This window comes from Vombatus ursinus, unplaced genomic scaffold (genome assembly GCF_900497805.2).
Source record: "Vombatus ursinus unplaced genomic scaffold, bare-nosed wombat genome assembly UNPS02009205.1, whole genome shotgun sequence".
In the NCBI taxonomy this organism is placed as follows: domain Eukaryota; kingdom Metazoa; phylum Chordata; class Mammalia; order Diprotodontia; family Vombatidae; genus Vombatus; species Vombatus ursinus.
The window spans coordinates 47,637,733-47,658,414 of record NW_020948983.1 but is presented as its reverse complement, the minus strand read 5'-3'; the positions used below and the strand labels follow the sequence as shown (position 1 = coordinate 47,658,414).

At 39.1% G+C, this 20,682-nt stretch overlaps 1 pseudogene; it reads left to right on the top strand.

The window, feature by feature from the left end:
* The window catches only part of LOC114035678, a 32,399-nt pseudogene extending 12,257 nt beyond the window's left edge, over positions 1–20,142 (top strand).
* The last annotated feature ends 540 nt before the right edge of the window (positions 20,143–20,682 follow it).

Sequence of the window (20,682 nt, the reverse complement as noted above, 5' to 3'; positions counted from 1 at the left end):
TCCTACTTTAACAAAGAGTTAAAAGTGAAGTAATAGGCTGGCAAAAAGACCAAACAATGGAAAAGAAAACTGACTATAGAAAGTTATTATCGTGACGAGGAAGATCAAAACACACATTCAGAAGAAGACAAAAAAGTCAAAGCTCCTACATCCAAAGCCCCCAAGAGAAATATGAACTGATCTCAGGCCATGGAAGAGCTGAAAAAGGGTTTTGAAAATCAAATAAGAGAGGTAGAGGAAAAATTGGGAAGAGAAATGACAGTGATGCAAGAAAATCATGAGAAAATAGTCAACAACTTGGTGAAGGAGACACAAAAAATACTGAGGAAAACAACACTTTAAAAAACAGACTAGGCCAAGTGGCAAAAGAGGTCCAAAAAGCCAAACAGGAGAAGAATGTCTTAAAAAGCAGAATTGGTCAAATGGAAAAGGAGGTCCTAAAGCTCATCAAAGAAAATAATCCTTTAAAAATTAGAATGAGTAAATGGAAGCTAATAACTTTATGAGAAATCAAGAAACAATAAAACAAAACCAAAAGAATGGAAAAATAGAAGACAATGTGAAATACTTCATTGAAAAAAAAAAAACCAGACCTGGAAGATAGATCCAGGAGAGAGAATTTGAAAATTACTGGACTACCTAAAAACCATGATCAAAAAAAGAGCATAGGCATTATCTTTCAAGAAATTATCAAGGAAAATTGCCCTGATACTCTAAATAATACAGATTCTAAATAAAATAGAAATTGAAAGAATCCATTGATCCTGAAAAAGATCCCAAAATGAAAACTCCCGGGAATATTATAGCCAAATTCCAGAGTTCCCAAGTAAAAGAGAAAATATTGCAAGCAGCCAGAAAGAAACAATTCAAGTTTTGTGGAGCCACAGTCAGGATAATACAAGATTTAGCAACTTCTACATTAAAGGATAGTAGGGCTTGGAATATGATATTCCTAGGGCAAAGGAGCTAGGGTTACAACCAAGAATCACCTACCCAGAAAAACTGAGGAAAAAATGGATATTCAATGAGATAGAGGACCTTCAAGCCTTCCTGATGAGAAGACCAGCGTTGAATAGAAGATTTCAAATACATGACTTAAGAGAAGTATAAAAAGGTAAACAGAAAAGGGAAATCATAAGGGGCTTACGGTTAAACTATTTGTGTAATATAAATGTTTACATTTACATGCATGTAAATTGTATGTTAAAAGTTACACTAATGTAAACTGTTTACATTCCTACATGGGAAGATGATGTTTGTAACTCATAAGACTTTTCTCATTATTATAGTAGTTAGAAGGAGTATATATAGACAGAAGGCACAGGTGTGAGTTGAATATGAAGGCATGATATCTAAAGAATGAAATTAAGGGGTAAGAGAGGAATGTACTGGGAAAAGCTTACATACCTGTAGTACCTATCTCATAGGATCATTGTGAAATTCAAATGAGAAAACCTATGTAGAACACTTTTCTAGCTCTTTATCAATGTCACAATCCATATATAAATAGATTATAATCTGCATCATTGGAGGGAACATCCAAGTGACAGATCTATTTGAGTAGAAATGTCAACTGTCAATATGTCCTTAAACATGAATTTTCTCTTCTGCAGCCACCCCAATAAGTATAACTGTATTTGGGGGGTCCCTAATAAATATTTTGGGGATTCAAAAGTGAGTCCACTTACTGCATTTGATATTAGAAACTTATTTAGTAAGAGTTAAGTTTTGAACTAGGTGACTTTTCCCCCCAAGACTGGGTCTCCCCATCTAACCCAAGCTGGGAATACAACAGCCCAATTCCACTGTTGATTTGCATGGAAGCTTTGATCTGTTCCCTTTCTGACTTGAGTTGCTTTGTCCTTTCTTAGCCAACTTGTTGGCCCACTGCTCACCATTTTGGTGCTGGACCTAGAGAGTCTGCCCAATTAGCTTTAGTCTATTGTAGCACAAATCTCCTGAGATCAACTGATTCATTAGCCTCAGCCTCCTTAGGAGCAGGGATTACAGATGTGGTGTGTACCACCACATTTGTGAACTAGGTGACTTCTACAGTTTTGTGATTCTATAATTTGAGCCAACTGTAATCCTTTCATTTACCTCCTTCCTTTTATAGCCAAGCTTCTAGAAAACATCATCTGAAGTTACTTCCTCTACCTTCTCACCACTGACACAATCAATCAGTTACCAAACTTTATTAAGTGCCTTCTGTGTGCCAGGCACTGTGATAGACTCTGGGGATATAAAGAAAAATCAAAAATATTCCCTCTCCTTACAGAACTTGCATTCCAATGGGGGAGGGGAGAATATTTACTTAAATAGGTACATACAAGATACATACAGAGGAAAAGGACAGTAACCTTAGAGGAGAAGGCTTTAATAGCTGGGGGGACCAGGAAAAGCCTCATGCAGGAGGGAGCCAATGAGCTGAATCTTGAAGAAAGCCAGGGAGTCTAAGAGTTAGAGACAAGAAGACAGATCATGGGGGACAACCAGAATATAGAGACAGAGAGACAGGGTATATGGGGTAGAGTATGAAGAAGAGTGAGTGTGAAAATCAGTATGACTGACCTTAGAGTGTGTGGAGGGAAGGAATATGTAAGAGGATTGTAAAGATAGGAAAGGGCTAGACTGTGAAAAGCTTTAAATGCTAAAGAACTTTCTATTTGATCCTGAAAGGTAATAGGAAGCCACTGGAATTTATATAGATCATGGTCAGACCTACAAGTTAGGAAAATCATATTGGCAGCTGTGTGGAGGATGGATTGGATTAGGGAGAAATTTGAGGAAGAAAGAATGATTAGATGACTATGTCAAAGTACAGGTGAGAGGTAATGAGGATCTGAACTCAACACAGAAGACTGACAGCGGTGAAAAGTAATCAAGAGAGTTCCACTTCTAAGCTAAAAGTCAACATATTTTGGTAATTAAAGGAATGTAGTCAGTGGTAGTGTTAAATCTTAAATTGCTCCATTTATGAAGTAACAAAGAACGTTAAAGTCCATGGTGAGCTGGAAGAGGTGTCAGATGGTACCATCATGGCAGCAAAGCAGCCTGGGTAAGGTGGTCTGAGGCTTTATCTCTTGTGTCTGAGTTCTCTTGCTTTTGCTATATCATGCTCTAGGAATGGAAATCGGCAAATATATTCAGTCCTATTTCCTCTGTAAATCTCAGGTATCTATGGTTGCATTTTTTAAATGGTCCCAAGGTCTGGTCACCACTAGAACAGGAGAGAAATGCTGCTGTTATTAGCCTATACATTCAGGTTCAGCCAAGCTGAATATCTGATCAGTGTCCTCGGAGGTTACTCCCAATTTTGGAAAGGTAATAGCTGGGGCCAGGATGTGACGCTGCTCACTCAATGCACAACCTTTTTTTAATTTAGCTTCTCTCAGGACTCTACTGAAATGATTTTCCAAACCAGTGGTCTTTTCTTAGTGGCCAGCCTCCTTTATCTTCAACACTCTTTCTATTCCTTTCTTGATTTACTTTCTTCCCTTGGCTTCAGATACTACATTCTTCTGACTTTCCTTTTACTTCTTTGAATGTTCCTTGTTTACTTCATTTACTATTTCCTCTTCCTTCTCTTGCCTCTGAAACGTAGGTGCCCCCTAGGTTCTACCATTATATTATTTCCTCTCTCTCAGCAACCTCACTTACTCCAAAGGCCTTAAGGGACAGGGCATCACCTATATGCAAAACGTTTCTACGTTGATTTTCTACTGGCAACTCAAACTCAACATGCATAAAGCTGAGCTTATTATCTTTCCCCCCAAAACCTGCTCTTCCTTCTGACTTTCCTGTTGCCATCAGTGGTAATACCTAGTCTCATAAGTAGAAAGCATGAATAGATGATTGAAAAACATTTATTGAGTACTTAACTATGCGGTAAGCACTGTGCTAAGCTCTGGAGATGTAAATTTAAAAGTGGAAAAAAGTCCCCGCCCTCAAAAAGTTTATATTCTAATAGGAGAAACAACAAATATAGGAAAATGGTGGCTGGGAAGGGGTATTTGTGTTTGGAAAATCACAGAGTTGTTGAGTGGAACCATGGGGGAGTAGAATGATACATCCCTTCTAATAGCAATGGTTGTAAACATCTCAGAACTGAAAAGGAGATGAGGGTACATACACATCTACAGTAGAATAGCTGAAGGGAAGATGGCCAGAGTATATGTAAGGCAAAGCATGACTGGGGTTGCCTAGATATGATGGGCCATCTGAGAGTCATTAATCAAGACAAAGAAGCCCAGAGACAAGAGTTCCAGAGCTGAAGGGTCTAAATCTTCTAGGGGAAAGTCTCTGATCTAAGGATTCAAGGGCAGGGTGGCTGGCCAGAAGATGGCTGGGCTCTTTTTTAAAGCTTGGTGTTACTTTTCACTTCATCTAGTAAATTCAGTTAGTTACCACCTGTTGCTATTTCTACCTCTGAATAGTTCTTGCATTTTTTTTTCTTTTCCAATTGCCATTATCCCAGTGCCAGCTCTCACTGCTGCTTGCCTGGACTAGTTTTTTTTAACAGTATTTTATTTTTCCCAATTGTATGTAAAGACAATTAAAATTTTTTTTTAATTTGAATTCCAAATTTTCTCCCTCCCTCCTCCCCTCCCTAAAATAGTAAGCAATTTGATATACGTTATGTATGTGAAATCACATAAAACATAATTCCATATTAATCATGTTGTAAAAGAAGAAACAGACCAAAAGGAAAACAAAAAACAAAAAAAAAGTTAAAATAGCATGCTTTGATCTGCATTCATACTACATCAGTTCTTTCTTTGAATGTGGATAGCATGTTCCGTCATGTGCCCTTTGGAATTGCACGGATCATTGTATTGCTGAGAAGAGCTAAGTTATTCATAGTTGATTGTCACACAATGTTGCTGTTACTGTGTACAATGTTCTCCTGGTTCTTTTCACTTCACTTTGAATCAGTTCATGTAACTCTTTCCATTGCAGAATATCGTAATAACCTCCTAATATTCCTTTCTCTACCCCCCTCCACTCCAAATTATCTTTCCCAGTACCTATTTCTATGCATAGCTCTAGTCACATCGTTCCTCTCCACAAAATCCTGCAATGCTTCCCTATTGTCTATCAAATAAAATTCAAAATCCTTCACTGACATTCAAAGATCCCCCCCTTTTTTTACCTTCCTAGCCTTGTTTCATTTTATTTCCCACCACATTCTCTATGTATAAGGCAAATTACACTAGTTGGCACCCACCTACTTTCTCACCTCTATGTCTTTCCTCGTGCTGATTCTTCCGAAATTATTTCTTCTGCTTTCTACCTATGGAATTCCTACCCATATTCTAAAGTCCATATTAAATACTAGCTCTTCCAGGAAATTGTCCTAACTCCTCCAGGTCAGTAATGACCCTTACTCACTTTGACCCCAACTAGTATTTTGCCTATAGTTTTCTGATGTACTTGTGATGTATTTTATACTAGAATTACTTGCATATGCATCACATTCCTCTAGATTCTAAGTTCTATGAAGTTGAAGGTAAGTCTTTTCTAAGCATCTTATACCATCTGTAGCTTAGCATAGTGTTTTGAATATAGTAGGTATGTAATAAAAAATAATTGAATTGAAAGTCTACTCAGATCATAAGTAGGTTGGTTGGATAGTTCCCATCTTCCCTACCTCTCTTCTGAGCTCTGGAGCCACATTTCTAAATGTTCACTAGAGATCTCCACTTGGTTCTCCCACCAGCAACTCAAATTCTACATGCCCCAAACTGAGCTCCTTATCTTGTCCCTAAAGCATATGCCTTATTCAGACTTCCCTATCTCTCTCAATGGCATGACCAATCTTCCAGGCACTCAATCTCAATCTCAAAGCTATGGTTCCCTCGCTCTTCCTTGTCCCCCACATTCAATCAATCACCAGGCCCTTTCAATGGAATCTCTGTAATATCTCTTGCATCCACCTCTTTCTTGTCATTCCTAAGGTCATTCAACTAGTTCCAGTCATCATTATCTGTTGTCCAGATTGTTTTGATAGCCACCTAATTGATTCTGTCTTTAGTCTCTTCCAGTAGTCTACAAACTGCTGCCTGAATCATCTTCCTAATGAATAGTTTTGATCATGTCCCTCCTCTGCTCAAAAATTCAATGGTTCCCCATCACCTACAGAATTAAGACCAAATTTCTTAACCTGGCATTCAAGACCTTCTGACTTCTGCCTCCAACATATCTTTCTAGCCTAACCTCATGATAGTCTCCTTTGTAATAATAATAACTGATGTGACTATATCACTTTAAAGCTTGCCAATTGCTTTATAACATCACTTTATTTGATCCTCACAGCAACCCTGAGGAAACTGAGGCTCAGAGAAGTTCATTAGATTATAGATTTAGAGGCAAAGGGGATCTTCTAGGTCACTGAGTCCAATCTCCTCATTGTAATTATTACAAAGCACTGGGCACATAGTAAATGCTATATAAATAGTAATAGTAGTAGTAGTAGTAGGAGGAGGAGGAGGAGGAGGAGGAGGAGGAGGAGGAGGAGGAGGAGGAGTATACATATAAGAAAACTAAAGCCCAGAAAAATGGAGTGATTTGCCCAAGATCACACAAGTAATTAATACTAAAGAGATATAATTTGGACTTACATCCTGACTCCAAATCTGGTGCTCTTTCTTCTATAACAAGCTCTCTCTTTCTGAGAGGATAAGTCAGTTGACCATGTTCATATCACTACTAAGTGTCAGAGACATTCAGAGACTCTTCTCTCCTGACTTGGTCTCTCTTCTATAACATTTTCTCTTTCTGCACTCTATTCACCAGCCAAACTCAACTATGTAACTTTCCCTGAACAAGTCCTCAGCTATCCTTGAGAAATAGCATGCCAATAGTGGATAGAGTACTAGACCGAGAATTGCGGAGACCTGGATTCCAATCCTACTTCAGATACTTGTTAGTTGTGTGAACCCAGACAAGTCACTCCATTTCTCTCTGCCTGAGTTTCCTTATTTGTGAGGTCAAGATAATAAATACTTATAATATCTACCTCATGGATTGTTAAATCTCAAATGAGATAAAGTATAGTTCCTAAAGTTCTTTGTAAATTTTAAAACGCTGTCTAAGAGATTGGTCAGCTAGTTGGTATAGTGGATAGAGCACTGGGCCTGGAATCAGAAAGACCAGATTTCAAATTTGACCTCAGACACTTACTAGCTGTGTGACCTTGGGCAAGTCACTTAACCTCTGCAAACTGCTGGAGAAGGAAATGGCAAACCATTCCAGTATCTTTGCCAAGAAAACCCCATGAGCAGCATGGTCCATAGGGGTCACAAAGAGTCGGACGTGCCTGAATGACCAAATAACATAAATGGCAGTTATTATCATATCTCCATGCCTTTGCTTATAGTATTTTCTCTGTCTGGAATGCTACTTCCATTTGTCAACAGGGTTTAGGTCAAACACTACTTCCTCCAGGAAGCTTTCTCTGGCAAAAAGTGATCTCTTCCTCCTTGAAATTTTAAAAGCACTTTGTAGCTCTCTTTATGATCTTATCACTGGCTACTTGAAAGCACATTTCTTTATGTTCGTTTCTAATCTTCCCAACTAGATCTTAAAGTTGCAGAGGAAGGGGCAATGTCTTATTTACGTTTGTAGCACCTAAGAACCTAGCATAGTGACTTGCACATAGTAAGGACTCAGTAAATGTTTGTTGACTGACTGACTGACTGAATGAATAAATGAATGGAAGCTTTGGAGAAAACACTTCACTTTTTGATGCTTCAGCAGACTTCAAGGTCTGTGAGTACTTAAGTGAGCTGTTGTTCTGTCTGTGACTATAACAAGACTGTCATGTGCTAGATCATGAAATCTGGCCATTTGAATTTCATTCTACACTTTGAGTGAAATGGATAAAATCAACCTAACGTGCAGGCAAGAAGAGACAAGGTTCTTTATTTATTCATAATGTATAATTCTCAATATCTTGGTTATTGGTAATAGTACTAAGGATATTTGATATCCTTTGATAAGGACATTCTTATTTGATATATTTTACGAGGTTATATTTTTATTTCCAGTTTTTTGGGGAAAACTCTGGACATATCAGTAGAGGGAACTCCAAGTGTGGAAATTCTTTTCACTAATGCAGATCATCAACTGCTTTGTAACTTATGGTCAGTCTTAGAGAGTAGCTTGGGAATGCTGGGAAGGTAAGTGACTTGTCGAGGGTTATATAGTTAGTATGTGTCAGAAGCAGGACTTAAACCACATCTCCTTGACTCCAAGGCTGGCTCATTATTTGTTATGCTGTACTGCCTTTCATTTTTATGCTGCTGAGCTTTTTTAGTCTAAACTTGTGATTTCACTGGTATTGGGAACTCTCTCTTATCATTTCAGATCCTTCATGTCTCTATCCCTTTCAGTCTTAAAGAGTTACCTAAGGAAATGAGATGTTAAATGACTTGCCCAAGATCAGTCAGTATGTCAGTGGCAGAACCTGAACCCAGGTCTTTCTGATTCTAAAGCCATCTCTTTATTCACTTTGCCAGTGTTATCCAAGGTAGAGTACATGTACCCCAGGGTATGCCACATGATCAATTGGCATACTACTACTGCTGTTCAGCTGTTTCAGCTGTGTCCAACTCTTTGTGACCCCATTTGGGGCTTGTTTGTTTGTTTTTAGGAAAGATATTAGAGTGGTTTGCTATTTCCTTCTCATTTTACAGATGAAGAAACTGAGGCAAATGGGTTAAGTGACTTGCCCAGGGTCACACAGCTAGTAAGTGTCTGAGGCCAGATTTGAACTCAGGAAGATGAGTCTTCCTAATTCCAAGCCTATCCACTGAGCTATCTAGCTGCCCCAATTGGCATATTAGAAATTCTATTTCTACTTATTTTTTCTAAAAATAAAAATAACAGATTATACTACTGCTAGTTAATGTATGGGTTGACATAGGCAGTCTTCCTCAGTTCATGTGTCAGATGGTCACCTGGCAGATAAGGTACACAAGGTGTACTGCCTGTAAGGTACTGCCTGAGAGATTGGCAGTCGTACCCTTATTCATTCTCAGTGTATCACAACATATTACAGTTTATATGCACCTTGTTAAGTGAACTTACTGATTGTATTATCCCGTTTTAACTAAACTAACCTCCACAAAATAGACAAATGAATGAAAAGGATCTAGAACTGAAAGTGACCCTAAAAGTCATCTAGCTCAATCCCTTCATTTTATAGATGAGGAAACTGAGACCCAGAGTGGTTAAATGAATTGCTCAGGGTCATACAGGTAGTAAATGACAGGCAGGATTTGAACTTGGGCCCGATGAGGACAGGTTTTATGCTCCAACTTGCACATTCTTTCCACTGCAGTATCCTGCTCCATTGCATAACCTGCAAAAAAACTATAATTGAAGATAATATTAATTAATCTAAGCACAAGTGAGCAAGAAAATAGCAGAGCTGATACTTCTGAAGAGAGCTCTTTGTCAGCCATATTATGAACTAAAAATGATCATCTAATCAGATCTGATAAGAAATTGGCCAAAAAATTGAAATTGTTAAGAATATCTGAAATTTGGATGTATCTTCACTACCATTGTTGTTGTTCATCCTTTGTTCTCTAAGAAGACCAATGAAATCAGGAGGGTGATGTCTTGACTTGCAAGTGAATTGGATTTAAGTGAGGCAGAGCTGTGCAAAGTCATCAGACTCACTCTCTCCTCCAGGGTCATCTGAGTCCAGTGGCAAGACATAGGTCAGGATGACTGGTGATGGCCCAGGATGCAGTGGGACCCTGGCCTTTTTAAACTAAGGTCTTTCCCAGGTCTCAGTTTGTCTGAGGCAACACCCATTCAGTGATTAAAAGCTAGGTGAGAATCGAGGCAAAAGGCAGAAGAATTGAGGCAAAAATTGAGGCCTAGTTTGACTTGAAATTTGGACTTATCTTCACTATCATTAACAGTGAACCTTTCCCTAAGTTTGTACTGAGCCTTGAAATATTTGTTAGTGATAGTGTGAAGCCATCATGATCAAACACTAAGCTTTTGTTGCTATAAATGATGTAAATGTGCCACTTACAAAAAATTTTGTGTCTACACACTTGAAAACATGGGAACAGCTAGGCATGGCTGTAATCCTAGCTGCCGAGGAGTCTGAAGCTGGTGCATCCCTTGAGCTCATGAGTTCTGAGCTGATAGGATGTCCCTACTAAGTCCAGACCAATGTGATGGGGAATGGGGTGTGGGTGGCAGGGACCAAATTGTCTAAGGAGGGGAAAACTGCTCCAGTCAGAAAGCAGAGAAGTTCAAAGTTTCTATACCAGTCAGTGGTGGGACTGGGGCCATGAATAGTCCTTGCACTTCCAAACTGGGATGTGAGGGAGACCCATTCTTCAAAATAAAACACAAAACCTTGGAAACAAAAAAAAAATTGAAGTAGTTTAAACAAATCTTCTGAACAAAGATTGAGTGCGTTGGGAACCCATTTGTCAAAAATATGAAAAGGTACGCCTAATTAGTTTTCAAGAACAACTGGTTGACATCAGGGAAAATGGGAATTTAATAGCCAAATTTCAACAAGAACCTTTGCATAATTAGTGGATTGGACTGAAAAATGAGCACTATAAATGATTAAAGGATATAAACAGGCAGTTTTCAGACAAAAAAAATCAAAGCTATCTGTAGTCATATAAAAATGCTCTAAATCACTATTGATTAGCAAATGCACATTAAAACAACTCTGAGGTACCACCTCACACCTATCAGACTGCAAATACAACAAAAAGAAAAATGTTGGATTTTAGAAAAACCTAATACATTGTTGATGGAGTTATGAACTGATTCAACCATTCTGGAGAACAATTTAGAACTGCCCAAAGGGCTATAAAACTGTGCATAACCTTTGATCCAGCAAAATCACTGCTAGGTCTATATCCCAAAGACATTCAGAAAAAATGGGGAAAGGATCTATTTGTACAAAAATATTTATAGCAGCTCTTTTTGTGATGGCAAAAAATTGGAAATTAAAGGAATATCCATCAATTAGGAAATGGCTAAACAAGCTGCGGTATATGATTGTGAGGGAATATTATCGTGCTATCAGAAAAGACAAGCAGGGTGATTTCAGAAAAACCTGGAAAGACATGAACTGATGCATAGTGAAGTGAACAGAACCAGGAGAACGTTGTGCACAGTAAAGGCAATATTGTTCAATGAAGAACTGTGAATGAATCCAATGGATTGATACTTACAACAACTCTAGGAAGTAGATGCTATTACTATCCCATCTTACATATGAGGAAATGAGACAGACAGTAGGGTCACATAGCTAGTAAGTATGTGAGGCCATATTTGAATTCAGGTCCACTGCTAGATGCACTAGCTGCCTAATAATATATTTCCAGTGTTTGTTTAGTAGCCATATGGATCTGGATAGACAGTTAAGGATGCTTTGTGAACTTTATTGAGAATAGCATCAATGTGCTCAAAGATCCAAGTCATAGAACTGTAACCCATGGCTCAAAGGGCCATTTGAATAAGATTCTCCTCCCTTGTGGAGAATGATTATTCAGTGTTCCATATCTATGTGAAGAGTGGAGTTGATGGGAGGTGGAGAGAAGAGAGATCCAAGTCTTCTATCTTCCAGCTTCTGCCTTTCAAAACCAACATGATAGCGATTTCTGGCTCCTCTACATGTCAGCTTTTTCCCAGAGTCTTTCTCTCCCTTCAGAAACCTGAAGGGAGGTTGGATCCATGTTTCTTTTCTCTTGAAGCTGAAAGGCAGAAGTCTTGGATCTCTCTTCTCTCCAGCTTTCACCATCTCCAATCCTCTCAAAGGAGCACAAAGTATTAAATAATTAATCTCCATCAATAAGGAGAGTCTTATGCAAATGACCCTTGAAGCTGTGAGTTACAGAAACACTCTGTCTTTCTGGCAGATTGTAGTTTATAGATGTTTCAATGAAGAAAAATAAATTTCTTATTTGTCCTTTTCTTCCCCCGAGGAGGAAACTATACTTGTGATCCTTTCTCCCTATCCATAATCTGAACAGGTTTCTTCAGGAGAAAAAAATTATTGCTGCTGTTTGTTTTTATATGGTGTCATTTTTGTACATACTCCCCACTCCCACCCTGAAACAGTACTCTCTCTTTCATGTAAGAAAGAAAAAGTTAAAAAAGACAACAAATTCAATGACTAAATCTGATATGCACCTTTCTGTCCTGGTAGATCCTTGGCTCTCTGTATGTTACTGGGCCAGTCTTCCAATGAGATTCCTGATTCTGTCCAAATAGGGATTATTTCCCCAGATTAGTAGCACAAGACTTGGAGTTAATTGAGGCCATGATTACATGTAAAGCAATAAAATGGCTCCAAGAAATGAATATTTTTAGCTATTATCTGTCAGTCAAACAGAATTGGTGCCGTCTGTCTGCCCAGGGGATAGACTAACTCTCCCAGTTCTACAGTTTTCACAGGACTGGTTTAGTTGGCCCTAATGAATATTAGTTGACTTGATTTGAAGTGAAGATTCTGGAAGCCTCATATGTATAACAGACAGAGCTCAGATTATGTCATCCAATGCAGACTAAGAAATATTTCCCACTCCATTCTGTGGAAACAATTAAATCAGGAACAAAATTTTCTAAGGTGCAGAGATGGGTTGGTTGTCAAGACCTATGTTTTCATTCCTGGTATGGAAGCTTCTGCTAATGTAATTAGTCACTAAGTATTTATTAATCACCTACTATGTGCCAAACATTTTGTTAAGTGCTGGGGATACAAAGAAAGGCAAAAGTCAGTCCCTGTCCTCAAGGAGCTCACAATGAAGATCTGAAACTTGTCTGTAACTCAGTTTCCTGGGGCCCTGGAAGGTTGAGGAACTTGCCCAGGGTCATAAAGTAACTATATGTCAAAGGTAGGATTTGAATTCAGAAGTGCCTCTCAGGAAGAAGAATATTTTAATTAAATTCAACAATGATTTATGGAATTTATGGAAGTACTACTACAAGGGGTAAAGAAGCCGAATTCATGATAAAGTCTCTGACATCCTGAGGATCTTACAATACCATTGAGAAAACAAGTCATTCATAAAAAGCAGTTAAGTGACAATACAGGTCAACAAATGCCGTGAGACATCAGAATGGGAAGAGATCAGGGTGGCCTTAGAAAGAGAAGGTGCAGCATCTTTAATGCTACAAAGAAGTAGGAATACATTTTTTTCAAAGATGTGTTTGCTGATGATTTGCAATGTTTAGATTATAAATTTCTAGAAGGTGGAGATAATGCCCTATTTATATCAATATGTTCTATGGCTCCTAGCACAGTGCCTTCCACACAGTAGACATGGAATAAATAATTATTCAATGAATGAATGATTCTCAGGCCCCTGAAAGGAGCTGGCCTTCAAACAATTGCTTTGGTAGATTTTCCCTCAGAACTTAGGATAAAAGATAGTTTTTCTTTAAAAATCTGTCAGATTCATGAATTTATTCCTTATGTATTTATAAAGTGTCTTCAATGTGCAAAGCAAGCAGGGTAATTTATGTGGGTCTAAGGCTGAGGTCCTTTCCAAAGGTCAATAAGGAATGGTTAGGACTTTATAATTAAAAGGACTCTTTTCCAGAGATTTCATTTCTCCAGGGTTTCAACAAAGTATGGGGATGAGGCATGTTCTAATCATTTGTCCAGGGAGAAACTGTTTAGTTATTCCACCTCTTCTCTTCCTCACCCAATGGCATCACTCGCAGGGATGAGTAGAATGCTTCTTTCAGCCGCCTACAAGTCAGAAGAAATAATAAAAGAAACTCATTTTCAGCTTTTCTCAGTGGCTGGCAATCATGGGGCAAGGGCCCAGGGCACGGGGTCTGCCCCCAGAACACACTGTGCATATGCCCAGTACCAGCTGCCTTCTACAAAGCCTGCATTGTGTGTGTCCCCCCCTACCCCATATATCAGCACATGTAATGTACTGTACAGCACTGAGTAAACCCAGAGCAGGGACAAGGCATGCTCACAACATTCAGAGCACAAGGAGAAGGTTTGAGTTTTTCCATGGAACCTGGGAAAGGGGCTTTGGTTTTGTTTTGTTTTGTAATAAGTCCCTTGTATAATAACACACAAAAAACACTGTGGTACTAAACAGTTGTGCGATTCAGCAGAAAAGAAATCATACTCATAGAATGTTAGATCTAGAGGGGCCTTTAGAGATCATCTAAGCCAACCACTTCATTTTCCAGATGGAGAAAGTGAGGCATGGAAAATAACAGAGATTTGCCCAAGATCGTAGGGGGAGAAACTATCCTTTGCATTCCCATTGTAAGGGCGTTTTGTGGAACTTGACATTATTCTTTTCTATTCCTACACATATTGACAATAACAATTGCTAACATATATGTAGTGCTTATTATGTGCAGGTACTGTCCTAAGCACTTTACAATGATCTCATGTGAGCTTCACCACAACCCTGGGAGGTAGGCATTCTTATTATCCACATTTTACAGTTGAGGAAACTGAGGCAAACAGAGGTTAAGTAACTTGTCCAGGGTCATACAGCTGGTAAGTGTCTGAAGCTATATTTTAGCTCAAAAGGCCTGACTCCAGACCCAGTGCTAGACATCTTAACATTCAATTCAATTCAAATTTTAAAAACCTTGATTAAACTACTACAAAGGAAAAGGCAATATGCTAAATGTTGAAGATAGAGGGACAAAAAAATACAGTCCCAACCCTGGAAGAGCTTCCATTCCATCCAGGCATAAGGTGGGGGCTGCAGGGAGAACAGGGACAGAGTGTATGAATTAGTACAATACAAAGTAAACAGAGAGGAGACAGTACTAATGACTGAGGGTATCTGGGAAGGCTTCCCTGAAGAGACAGTCAAAAAAAAGCATTTATGAAACACCTATTATGTGCCAGGAACTGTGCAAAGCACTGTAGATTCAAAGAAAAGCACACAGATTCCTGCCCTCAAAGAGCTTACAATCTAATTGGGAAGACAACAGGTGAACAACTTATTCAGCTGTGTACAATATGTCCTTCACACAGCTGCCAAACCAATATTCCTAAAGTGCATGTCTACCCAAGTTCCCCTACTCAAGAATGTTCAGTGGTTCCCTATTGCCCCGGGATAAAACACAAACTGCTCTGGGTGGTGTTGAAACTCTTTCACAATCTGGCTACATCCTATCTTTCCTGACTTATATGTTACTCTCTTATATTCTCCAGCCCTCTACATTCCAGCTACACTGGCTCACTTGCTGTTTGTTATATAGGATATTCCTTGGGCAGCTAGGTGGCACAGTGGATAGAACACCAGGCCTGCAGTCAGGAAGAGCTGAGTTCAAATTTGACCTGTGTGACCCTGGGTAAGTCACTTAACCCTGTTTGCCTCAGTTTCCTTATCTGTAAAATGAGCTAGAGAAAGAAATGGCTAAATCACTCTAGTATCTTTTCGAAGAAAACCCCAAATGGGGTTACAAAAAGTCAGATATGACTGAACAACAACAACACCGAGGATATTCCATCTCTTGCCTCTCTCTGAGTCTTTTCACAGACTGTTCTCCATGAATAGGATGCTCTTACTTCCACCTCTAGGCTTCCTTAGCTCTCTTCACCTACAAGAGGACTCTCAGGGCCCCTCTCCACTAGCTGTTAGTGCTCTCCTTATCCCCCAAATTATTTTTGTAAGGGGGATTGATTAGGGGAGACTGATCAACTCAGTGACATTACAGGAGAGGACCTTTGCCTGAAAGTCATCTCCCTTGCTGAGATGAAGAACAGTTCCTGTGATTGACTCCAGGTCACTGCAACTGACTCCAAGTTATCTGGGGACTGAGACTCAGGGAGGACCAGACTCTTGTCAGACGAGCTGCCCTTCCCCCATGGTCTCTTAAAGCAAGTCGATCACACTTTTCTATCTCTAGTCCTTGGACTTTTAGACCTGTTTTCTGGGGTATGGTTTGGGTCAGGGGAGGCAAGACATGGGCACAGATAAACCTTCATCGACCTACCAACACCCTCTAACATTTCTGCCTGCTGAAACTTCGGATCCCTATTAGGAGCTTGTCTTGTGCAGTTTCCCACACACCTCCCAGGAAGGGTCAGAGAAGCAAATGGTGAGCTATCCTATGCCCTGTAGGCTTAGAGAAGAATTCATGAATTTTGAGCTTCTGTCTGCCTTCTGAATTTTTGTTTCCTTTTCTAAGCAGAAGTCAAAGATTAGAGTTTTTAAAGATAGACTTTCCTTGACTAAGATTGTTGTAGCACCATCAGCCAAGGCATTGATAGAGTTTTTTGCAGAAGCACATGGTATGGTAGACATGTGTATGCATGTAGTCTGAGAGAAAATATCCCAAGAATGTAATTTACTAGCCTTGGAGTTAACTCACAGTTTGAGAAATCCCAAGGTTATGGATTCCCAAGAAATCAATAGTTCTTGCATTCAAGAACTAGTCACTGGTCTCCAAGAGGGAAATTTCCTCAACAGGATACCTCTTGAAGGTCAGTCAGTTCGTTATGTGCCAGGCATTATGCTAAGCACTGAAGATACAAAGAAAGGTAAAAGACAGTCCCTGCCTTGAAGAAGTTTACAATCTAATGGGGAGATAGCTCTCTCATAAGCAAGCCACTATGCTGAGCACTGGGGATACAAAAACGAAACAAAATAAAATCCAAATAGTCCCTGCCCTCAGGGAGCTTATTCTGCTGGGGAGAGGAAGAACATAACATGTATTTTACAGAGAAGTAAATACAAAGCATGAATGTAGTCATAGCTTGCTGGTTTACTTGTTAAAGTTGATTTTACCTAGAGCTTTCAAGGTCTTATGACAGCAGTTGTGGGCAATTTTGGTACTGCGGTAGGGCCACTGGTGGAGATATGACAACCTCTCGTAATACCTCTTAGGTCTTAAGACATGGAAGAGCTTCTACTCAACTTACGGACAAAAGTGAAAGTGGTTGCATTCTCTGTCTCTCTCTCTCCTTCTCCTCTCCTCTCTTTTCTTCTTCTCTTCTCTCCTCTTCTTTTTCTTCTCTCTCTGTTTTCTTTGTTTTCTGAACATGATGCTTCTGATAGAAGATCAGCCCCTAGGTGGGGAATATGGAACCCAAAAGGCCAATGCAGTGACTAATAGCCCTTTCCACACTAAGCATAAGTCACATGGATTCTTTGGGGAGCAACTCTGCTTCCCACCTCCTTTTCAAAGAGCTTGGTGCTGTTTGTGGCTTTTCTGAGACTTTCAGTTGCTGGTGTCTTTGCTCAGAAGGAAAAATTTCTTCCTTATAGCCATATACCACAGTGGGTTGTCTGCCATGGCTAATTCTTATTGATCTTCAGCAACGGTCTCCAAACTTTTTGCCTGAATTCTTCTATTAATAATGTGTTTTTCCCCCAGTGGGTATGCTGGTGAGGGGTTGCAGGGCATTGGATTTTACTATATGGCACTAGAGGGGCTGTACCTGTGGGTCCTTGGGTTAGTATTAAGTTATAACTACCCTGAAGGACTAACACCTAGATGAGAAGAGGGAGGGTTAAGAGCTTTTATAGCAGCTGGTTCAGGGTGGAATGTATTAGTGATGGGCAGAATTGGATGAAGGATAGGTGTGGTTGTTCTGGAGACAAGACCCATGTAGGGCAACCTCCAACTGGTTGATTACACATTCTATAAGGTTGTGCTACAGTCTGGGGGGGGGGGGCTCCTCTTACTTTAGAGATATTAGTCTAGAATAGAGGTTCTTAACCTGAGATGGGTGAACTTGTTTTTTTATAAATATATTTCAATATATTTGGTTTCCTTTGTAACAATATATATTTTATTTTATGCATGTAAAACATTATTCTGAGAAGGGGTCCATGGACTTCATCATCCATGAAACAAAAAAGGTTAACTCCTAGTCTAGAGGAAGGAGACCTCAGTTGTAGTTTCAGCTATTCCACTAACTGGTTTATGAGATTAGCACAACCAGAATTAGAGGTGAGTAAGGCAGATACCAGTCTGAAGTGTGGGCTGATAAAGGATTTTTTTCTATTACATTTTATGGGATGGGATCAAATAGGAGTGAACCTATGATTTCATTTTTTTAGGAACTCCCAGTGAGAAAGTACAAGTTGACCCTTCTCTGCAATTTATGGTCTTAGCTATCCACAGCAATGAGTCTTTAAGTGACTTGCCCAGAGTCATGGCCAGTATATACCAGAAGGTGGACTTGAGCACAGGTCTTCTTGACTGAGGTCAGCTCTCTATTCACTTCACTACATGATCTCTATTCCTTTTTGTAAATGCACATATTTTTTAAATCCAGAAAATTCTGCTCTCCATGATACATAAGCAGTTATTTGAGGTACATCTATCCACCCATCAATCAAAAAGTATTTCTTATACCCTTGTGCCATATACACATTATGGTAGCAGTGCTAAGCTAAGTAGATGGTGACACAAAGGAGATGACACAATTAGTGATGGGCAGAATTGGATGAAGGATAGGTGTGGTTGTTCTGGAGACAAGAAGATGCCATTTTCAAATCTTGCCTAGTGAACACAAATGACTTATCCCAGATTCAGACCATTGTGTCTTAGTCTCTTTACCTGTTCAGTGTTCCAGGACTAAAGAAGAGAAATTTCCTGATTTGCAAAAAGGAGCTTATTGGACTGGGAGGAATGGTATGGCATAATTGAGTGGTATGTCAGTAAAAACAACAACAACAACAACAACAACAATCTTAGACTGCACTAAAAGAAGCCCAGAATGAGGGACATAATATTTCTCCTATTTTGTGCCCTGGTCAAACAACTGCTGGAGTATTCTGTTCAGTCCTGGACCCCACATTTCAAAAAGAAAAATGACAAGTTAGAGCATGTCCAGAGAAGACCAAAGACTATGTTATAAGTGGAATTGTTGAAGGAACAGAAAATGTTTATCTTCTAGATGTGGAGACAAATGGAAGAAAGGATGATTGTCTGTCCTAAAGTAGGTGAAGAGCTTGGCTTTGCCCAATATGACAATGATCTAAATGTAGCTGTAGGAGTTGAGGGCAAAGGTCAGCAGTTCTGCCCTGCCCTCTCCAGTGTGGCTAAATACCTCTTTGAGCCTCATTGAAGCTACAGGATATTTTGCATGGGGCTGGTAATAGCTACTGGAAATTCCCATTGAGAGTTGGAAGGAATTATTCACCCCAACCTAAAATATAGAGGGGTCCTGAGTTAATTCCTGTTGAGTAGAATTCCAAAAGGCAGGACTAGAAAGGATGTGTGGAAATTACAAAGAAGTAGATTTTGGCTTGGTTTAAGGAAAACTTTCATAATAGTTAGAACCAGGGGTGTGCTGGAGCCGGCTCAAACTAGCTCCCAATTATTAAATTTTCAGTTTGACCATTTACACCTCAGATGGATATCAGCAAATGCTACAAATCAGGGTTTGATTCATTATTTTTGTTGTAAGTAAGAAAATGATGAATAGACCTGAGCCTGCACTGGGACCCCCTGGGCAGTCCCAGCAAGAGGGTAACCTTGATCTTCTGCTGTCTGCACTGCTGTGGTGACACTGGACAGACCACATCCGGCTGAAAGAAATGTCAGCCGGGCAGCTGGACACACAACAAATGGGAACAGATGTTGGCACTGTCAAAAATGGAAGAAGGATATATGGGACAGAAGATTATTTAGCCAATGCACCTTTGCATCAGAACAAAAGCTACTTCGAATTCAAAATCCAATCCACAGTGATCTGGGACACTGGAGTTGCAACTCAGAAAGTTAATTTGAATCAGATTCCACTTGGCCAAGATGTGCATAGCCTTGTAATGAGAAATGATGGAACCCTCTACCACAACAATGAGGAAAAGAATATGTTGCCAGCAAGCAATCTTCCCTAGGAGGGAGATGTGGTAGGTATTACATATGACCATGTAGAATTAAGTGTTTATTTGAATGGAAAGAATATGGACTGTCCAGCATCAGGTAGAGGAAGGACAATGTATTCTGTTGTACATTTTGATAACACAGTGTAATTTTTGATTGTTAGTTCGGTGACTTTTATCATATTCCTCCAACTGGTTTTGAGAAAAATATTATTTGAATAGCAAATCTTCTGAATATACTTGCATTGAAAACTTCTACCTCTACACCATCCCCGCCCCAAAAAAATTTGCTATCATCTCAACAAGCCCCACTTGATCCAAAGGAAGTACATTGTCTTTTTTTAATAAATGTTTATGAAGTTATCTAAGGAACCAGTAGATTAAACACAACAGCAAAACACTAGGTTGTTTTGTGATATGAAAATCTGCATTTTGGACAGTTTAATTCTTATACATATAAATGAAAATTCACACAGTATTAAATGAAAATTTGGATGCTCATGACATTTAGAATGCAAATATATTTCTTATGTGAGACATTTGGCTTAAGTTATACATATAAAGTCAATTGTCATTTTATTCATTCTTAAGTTTGTACCTTATTGTACCATCTTGTCTGTAGCCCTATTATCTTCTTTTATAATATCTTTTTTGTGTACAGAATGAAGAATGACAAATATGTAAAATTAACTGCTAGTTTTTTCCAGCATGTCTATTCAGTATAAAAGTTGTTCTTTTTCATAAACAGTTAATTTTATGTTTAATTTGTATGTTTCACTGCTTTGTGTTTGCTTTATGTAAGAAATAATAGAATTATATATTTTTAATGATTGTTAAACATTATTATGTTGAATGT